Source organism: Megalobrama amblycephala, linkage group LG13, assembly GCF_018812025.1.
Source record: "Megalobrama amblycephala isolate DHTTF-2021 linkage group LG13, ASM1881202v1, whole genome shotgun sequence".
In the NCBI taxonomy this organism is placed as follows: Eukaryota; Metazoa; Chordata; class Actinopteri; order Cypriniformes; family Xenocyprididae; genus Megalobrama; species Megalobrama amblycephala.
The window spans coordinates 5,734,804-5,742,690 of record NC_063056.1 but is presented as its reverse complement, the minus strand read 5'-3'; the positions used below and the strand labels follow the sequence as shown (position 1 = coordinate 5,742,690).

The 7,887-nt window shown below is 33.5% G+C and overlaps 1 long non-coding RNA gene across 1 annotated transcript; it reads right to left on the bottom strand.

Moving 5' to 3' along the window:
- Positions 1–3,066: 3,066 nt before the first annotated feature.
- On the bottom strand, positions 3,067–7,522 carry LOC125243680. The gene is made up of 3 exons (XR_007179082.1): positions 7,434–7,522; positions 6,205–6,458; positions 3,067–4,376 (listed from the first exon to the last, which is right to left on the bottom strand). It is a non-coding gene; the product is annotated as an uncharacterized LOC125243680 (long non-coding RNA).
- Positions 7,523–7,887: the final 365 nt, after the last annotated feature.

The following is a 7,887-nucleotide window of genomic DNA, read 5'->3' as shown; positions in this document are numbered from 1 at the left end:
TATACATGTTTACCTTAACCAATTTTAATGTTTTGGTTTCCTTCATATTTTAAATATTTAATAAAATCTGAAATATTTTCTTCATATTTTAATCATTTAATCAAACATAGGGTCAAAAAACAAAACAAATATCCCCTCTGGACATCACTTTTGGCCACTACGGTATGTTGTTGGATTAGAAGTTGAAGCTGATAGATTCTAGACTTATATTAAACTAATCAGTTGAAATTAAGTACGCCTTAGACATTTGACTCCAACATGGCTGGTAAAACTAATGAAATCAGCTGGTCAGACACTTGCAAAGGAACTTAATGACAATTTCTACAATGATGGATGTTGACAGTTTGTGTCAGGAATATAAACAAGACCTTAATATACTTCCATCCATCTACATGGAAAGAAAATAAATCGACAGGCCTCTTAAAAGAGATTTAAGAACATTGATTCTAAAATGTGCTTTTGATTAGTGCGAGGGGATCAAGACTGACACACAACACCAGCGCTCAAACAGCTGTCTGATATTAGTAATGCACTCGAAAGAAACTGAGAACAATGTTTGCTATAATATGCTTTCTCTTTCCCATCGCCTAAGAAAACTAATAACTTTTTTTACTGTACACAACTAAAGAAATTGACATTATGCTCCAAGTTTTTGAATGACACTTCATAATTTTTACTGGAGTTCATTTTTTATTTTATTTTTTGTCTGTTAAGTTGTTGTTTTTTCCTCAGATGAAGTAAGAAAGAATCCAGATGAAGTAAAATGGAGAATGGATGTGCAACCTTTTATTTCTTTCACAGGCTGTGAAATTGTTTTAATGGCTCTCCCCTGCCCATAAAACATCTACTGGTGCTGCAAGCATACATTAGCAGTCCATCTGTCGTTCTTTAAGCTTTTTTGTTTGATCTGAGCAAAACTCTTGAAGAGATACATACATATATTTTAATAGACTTACAATAGAAGTCTATTATTTTGTACATTTACCCCACTTCCATTTTACTGTAATTGTCAAACATTTTTTTGCTCATTTTGCAACTGGTACAAAACAAAATCATATTCTGTTGTAATCAGCAGCATGCCACAGCTAACAGCTTAATCTGTATTTGATCTGGAATATTGAAGCATTGATGATACTGAAAGCCCAAAGCCCAAATTTCTTACATTCAATTATTGTGATTTGCATATGGCTTGCATAGGGTTGACCCTAGAATAATTAAAAAATGTCAATGTTTTTGAAGAAAGTCTTTTATGCTCACAAGGCAGTAAAACAGTAATGCTATGAAATATTACAATTTAAAATAACTTTTCCATTTTATTATATTTTAAAATATAATTTATTCCTGTGATAGGAAAATTCATTTATTCATAATTTATTCATAATTCATTATTAATGTATTCACTTTTAATGCATCTTTACTGAATAAAATATGGATTTAATTTATTATTATTATTTAAAAAAAACTTTTGTATGAACTGTATTACAGTTTCCATAAAAATATGAAACAACACAGCTGTATTCATCATTGATAATAATCATAATAATAATGACATTAATAATAATGATAATAATAATTTCTGAAGGATCATGTGACACTGAAGACACTGGAGTAATGATGAACAAATTACATTTTAAAATATATTAAAATGGAAAACAGTTATTTTAGATTTGTAATAATATTTCACAAAACATTACTGTTTTACTTTGTTTTTGATCTACTGCTCACCGCCTATATGTTTGTGTGTGTGTGTGTGTGTATGTGTGTGTTTTATATATACATGATTTTTTTATTTTTTATAAACTTTCAAGCAGTAAAGTAATAATAGTCAAGAAAAAAAAGCACCATTAAAATAGTGACTTCTGCACTAAGTTTGTTTCGTCCTTTTTGGAACTCAACTATTGTTAATCGTCATTTTAAAGCTGCAGTCCGCAAGTTTTGCCTCTTTCTCATCTCTGTTTGAAACCTGCAATTGCAGTTATTTGTGGAATTATCATCTTTTCGTGGGTTGTGCTTTGGCACGACTCCTCAGAGTGGATGAATCTAATGTTTGCTGTCAGTCACCACACCGGTTTAGATACTGTACTTCAGAATCACAGATTCTACATCTTGGAAGTATGACCAAAATAAGAATTTTCACTGGAAAATGTCATCTGAACAAGTAAGTAACATGTCTGCCACATTTGTTCTGACCAAATGAGAAAAAAACATTAGCCTACAATAAATCTCGTTGCCAATGGTGATTAAATTTAACAATCGCTTAGCTCGGATCAAACTGTGCAAATTATTATTATTATTATTATTATTATACTTTGTTCTCAAGTTATTAGTGTTAACAACATCAGCATTGTGTGACTACACAACTAACAATTTTTACTATTACTTCAAAATTACTTCAAACAACTATTACTTCAAAATAATCTATTTGCTAACAATTGCCAATTGTTCCAAATCCCTTCAGAACTATTTAACAGCAAATATTTACATGAATTTATATATATATGAGCAATATCACACTCGTAGCTGTGTGATATGGCTGTATTTCAGCACGGCTGTGATTCGGCCATAGGCACGAGGCCGCAGCCATATCGCACAGCTACGAGTGTGATATTGCATTTATACAACAGTTTGACAGCACAAGTATGTAAATAAATAAGAACAACAACGGAGTGTGTTTAAAAACACTCTTTTGTGAGGAACTACTTCCTTCCGCCATGGATTCTAATCTCAAGTTGACAGTTTAACAGTTGAGCCCAAGCCTCTGTTACTAATTCTAAAACGTCACTTTAGATCTAGTAACAAAGGAATGTTAAGTGGCTTCATTGAAACTCACTGTAATATGTAGAGTATTATGAGAGAGAGATCGCCTGAGCAAGTGTATTACCTGCATCTTACAGATATTCTTCAGGTCAATCAGTTTGAATGTCCGCTTGTCTTTGTCCTTTTAACATTTGAGACATTCCCATCACTGTCAATGCATTTGTCAGTTGTGTCTCGTAAGATGTTTAAAGTAAAAACAACATCCTTGTTTCCTTGTTTCAGTCTGTTTCAATATAAAAGTCTTTGCGACTGACTGACTCACTCAAAAAGGCTGTCTTTGCCGCCATCTAATGGCGTATTAATGTCTTTCGAAAATGTAAAATGACTTTCACTGAAGTCAAAATCATTAACAGACCCTTTCTCAATACCAAAAAATATGACGTTATTTATATAAAATATTAATTATTGAACAATAATTTTAAAATTAACAACAATAGCCATTATAACAGAAGTAAAATAAGAAATAAACAAGCAAAAAGTTCAAACAGTAGTCAAACGTACAAAAGAAGCGCTCTGGTTAGTACAGGACTTAATTTCAATGTAAATATAAAGTTATGAATCTTAATATAACCCTTAAGCCAAATCTATTTGCTCTGGAACAAGTAATAGATTAATAAGACCAAAGACTGCCCATTTGATATACCCAAAAAGAATTATACCTCATGTTTAAACACTATCTACACAAATTCCTGAAGGACTGGCCAAGATGAAGCTGTTCTCTGTGGGTACATGAGCACTGAACGGTCGCTGATGGCCTGGAGCTCACATCTCCAAAAGCCTCTAAACAAATTTTCAAATAGGTGCTTTACATATGAATCGCATATCTGAGGTCTAAACAACTTCTCGCCTAAAAAACTCATAAAACTACATTCCATTTCAAAATAACAGTAGTATCTATATAAATATGATGAGTTTGCTCATCCGGCATGACACTCGCTGTGAGAATGCTGACAGCGGAGTGATTCAAACGGTTCCTGTGGTGATATTGGTAGAATATCACATGGCTGGAAAGAATCAGATCTGGAATCAGGTTTGAGAACCAGAAAGAACTGTTGTACAAACATTTAGATTAATCTCTATGTATCTATATTAATCTGCTTTAGCTATCGCCCAGCCCTTCTCTGGCATACGAACTGCCCATCTGTTTCATGTCTTGGACATCACAGTGAGCCTTTGGCATTAGAACTATTAGGAAGAAGAGTGAGTGAAAGAGGCCGCAAGTTGAAGAGGCTACTGACGGTTAATACTGCCTTTCAGCCACATTACTTCATGATGTGGATAATACGCTCATATTAGTCTTTGGCACTGGCTGTCTGAGAGGGCAGTTTGATGGGTTTATGTTGTGTCTCATTGACCTCCATGTCTGCATCCGCACTTTGGCCTTGTTGACGTCGTTCTCTCTCTCACCTCAGCTTGCCAGGGCCTGCTCTACAGCTGGGCTTCAAAGGCAAGAGATAACACATCACGCTGAGTCTACAGGCGTGTGTTTTCACTTAAAGACTTAGACTTTTGGCTGGAGGGTGTCATGTGGATGAGGAACAGATTTAAGTCCCAATTCCCTAAAGCAAAACATACAGAATAATGATCTGTCGATAATCATTTGGCAACAAGAAATAAAAAATGTATTCCTTTGTTATGTTAGTGTCTATATCTTTGACACTCATGAGAAATGAAACTTTGTGTCAAACATGTGGCCTGTTCTACAATGGTGTTTGTGGTCCACAGCATTTGGTTGATGATGCCGTTTCTCTGCGTTTATGGAATAAAGTAGTTAACGATGAAATTGCATTAGGATAACGACTGGAGCGAATGTTTAGCCCTAAACGCTTGTTTTTATGTGGCTATAGATGACAAATTAACATGGATATTTTTCCAGCATCAAGAAGTTTTAGGTTAACGTGTATATACAGTACAGTCCAAAAGTTTGGAACCACTAAGATTTTTAATGTTTTTAAAAGAAGTTTTGTCTGCTCACCAAGTCTACATTAATTTAATTAAAAATACAGTAAAAAAACAGTAATATTGTGAAATATTATTACAAATTAAAATAACTGTGTACTATTTAAATATATTTGACAAAGTAATTTATTCCTGTGATGCAAAGCTGAATTTTCAGCATCGTTACTCCAGTCTTCAGTGTCACATGATCCTTCAGAAATCATTCTAATATGCTGATCTGCTGCTCAAGAAACATTTAATGTGTACAATTGTACAAAATATTTGTGTACAATATTTTTTTCAGGATTATTTGATGAATAGAAAGTTCAAAAGAACAGTGTTTATCTGAAATCTAATCTTTTGTAACATTATAAATGTCTTTACTGCCACTTTTGATTGATTTAATGCATCCTTGCTGAATAAAAGTATTCATTTCTTTAATTTCTTTTCAAAAAAATAAAAATAAACATTCTTACTGACCCCAAACTTTTGAACGGTAGTGTATAATGCTACAGAAGCTTTGTATTTCAGATAAATGCTGTTCTTTTGAACTTTCTATTCATCAAGGAATCCTGAAAAAAAAAAGTACACAACTGTTTTCAACATTGAAAATAATCATAAATGTTTATTGAGCAGCAAATCAGCATATTAGAATGATTTCTGAAGGATCATGTGACACTGAAGACTGGAGTAACGATGCTGAAAATTCAGCTTTGCATCACAGGAATAAATTACTTTGTCAAATATATTTAAATAGTACACAGTTATTTTAATTTGTAATAATATTTCACAATATTACTGTTTTTTTACTGTATTTTTAATTAAATTAATGTAGACTTGGTGAGCAGACAAAACTTCTTTTAAAAACATTAAAAATCTTAGTGGTTCCAAACTTTTGGACTGTACTGTATAAGGGAACATGTATGTTTTCAGATATTGTATTTGATTACCATTTTGCTTTTGCCTTCACTAGTTCATTTTAATTTTTAAAAGTATAAACTCTCAATTAATATGGGTTCATAAAAACTGCATGCACAATCATTATAATACTAATATATTTCTAACAATGGCTACACTTTGTTTTAAGGTGATGTTGTTACACTGTAATACGTACTGAGTAGTTTGAATTACCTAAATGTACTTATGTTTAGGTTTAGCTTTTAAGTTAGTTAGGTTTATGGTTTGGTGAAATGTTGAGGTGTTACTCTGCAAGCCTGAACAAATTTCAAATTTAATTTAAACGAGGTAAAACACTCCCTTTTCTAATCTTAAAAGCTTGAAAATGTCTTATTAGGAGTCCTGATTCTCTATTAGTATTTCATGAGGAGAACATTTACACTTCATATAATGCTGTTGTAAAAATTACCTTTCTAAAAAATGTTGATCAATTCTTCTGAGCATGAAAACAATGCATCTGTAAACTTTCTGCAAGGGTAATGAGGAGCTTACCTTGGCCATTTACAGCTGACGTGAAGCTTGCGGAATTGCAGCCAAGGCTTCTGGGATACGTCAACCCTGATCGCACCGAGGGCACCTGCACCTCAAAGTGACCGTGAGCATCTGACAGCAGAATGTTTTCCCATTATGAGATCGGATCTTTGTTCACGACGTAGTTGTCAGGATGTGTTCAAGGCTGGGACGAGGTGACATAACGCAAGGTACATCCAGTAATCTCCACAGGATGAAGCTTCAGGAAAGGTGTCCTGCAGAAAAAGACAGAACGTCATGTCATAAAAGCTTTCTCCTTCCTCTCGCTGATCCCACAATGCATCTCGGCACACGAAGGCCAAATCCATGGGAGACGAGCACATTTAGTCTACTAGCTGCTGAAGGTCAATGTAAGCTTCAACTCAACAGCTCAACCTCCATCAATCGTGTGTTCATGTGAACACATATTAGATGTACAATGTAAAAACTCGCTACTGTATATTTTGTTTCTTTTTTGCACTTTTTATTTACTCCCAAAACTTTATTTATTTATTATTATTGGTAGAGAACCTCTGATGTAGACTGTGTATGGCCTCCCCTATCACTGCTTGTGATTATATATATTGCATCTGCTCAGTTGCACATGTCCAAGAGTCTAAGAGGCACATACATGTTATCAACAAACTACTCTGAATTAATACTGTTTGAAACTAATATCCTCTCAAGCTTAAAATGGCATGTGGGTTTATTGAACTGCTTAGTCACTAGAAATCTGAAGTATGCATGTTTTCATTATCTAATCAATGTGCTGGCTGCCACATTTTCATTTTCAGTATTCAACTATTTACAAATCAATTCATTGATGTTTTGTTTGTTTTTTTGTATATGCTGTATATGATCAGTTTAAGACATAATACCTCAAACTGATTAAAAAAAGTAAAATAATACTACATATATGTTCAGATTCTTAGAATATAAGATATTTCAGCAATATCACATGGGCAACAGTGCTTTTATTCCCAAATATTAGTTATTCAGAAAAATGGCATGATTGTGTGATGCTGTGTGATAAAATTTGCATTTTAGACACAATATTGCCATTTACTTTTCTATTTTTAATCCGACAACCAAAACAGTTCCAAAGAAGCCACAAAAGAAACAAACTGCTGGGTGTATCTGAGCAAGACACAATAGTGGTGTTTCATTCCTGAATAAATCAATGTTTTGAATGAACAGTTTTTATGACTCACTTGTAAAGACTTGCTTTGTTCCTGAATGAATCCGGTGTATTCAACTTGAAGCAGTGCTGCCAGACAGATCGCCGAGAAATGCCGCTTGCAGCCTGGGGCGGAATTGAAAACGGAGCTGTCAAGTTGAACGCTTTCTACTTCCTGTAGTTTCACTTTTGTGGTGTTTGCGTACTTTATCATAGATGAAGTGGATTAGATGCAATATTTGTCAAATACACAGATGTTTCTGACGTTTTCATGAAGCAACTGAAACATATTTCATGTACTGCTTAATACAGTGCCATCTGTACAAGAATAAAGTTCAACGTAAGCCTATACTGTTTAAATACCAATAAAGTGAGTCTAAATATTTTTGTTTCATTTTGATAAACATGACACAATATAACATTATGGTTACATAAAAAAAAGCTTTTACTGTTATAAAAACACAGATTTATGAGCATTAGTGGAAGTA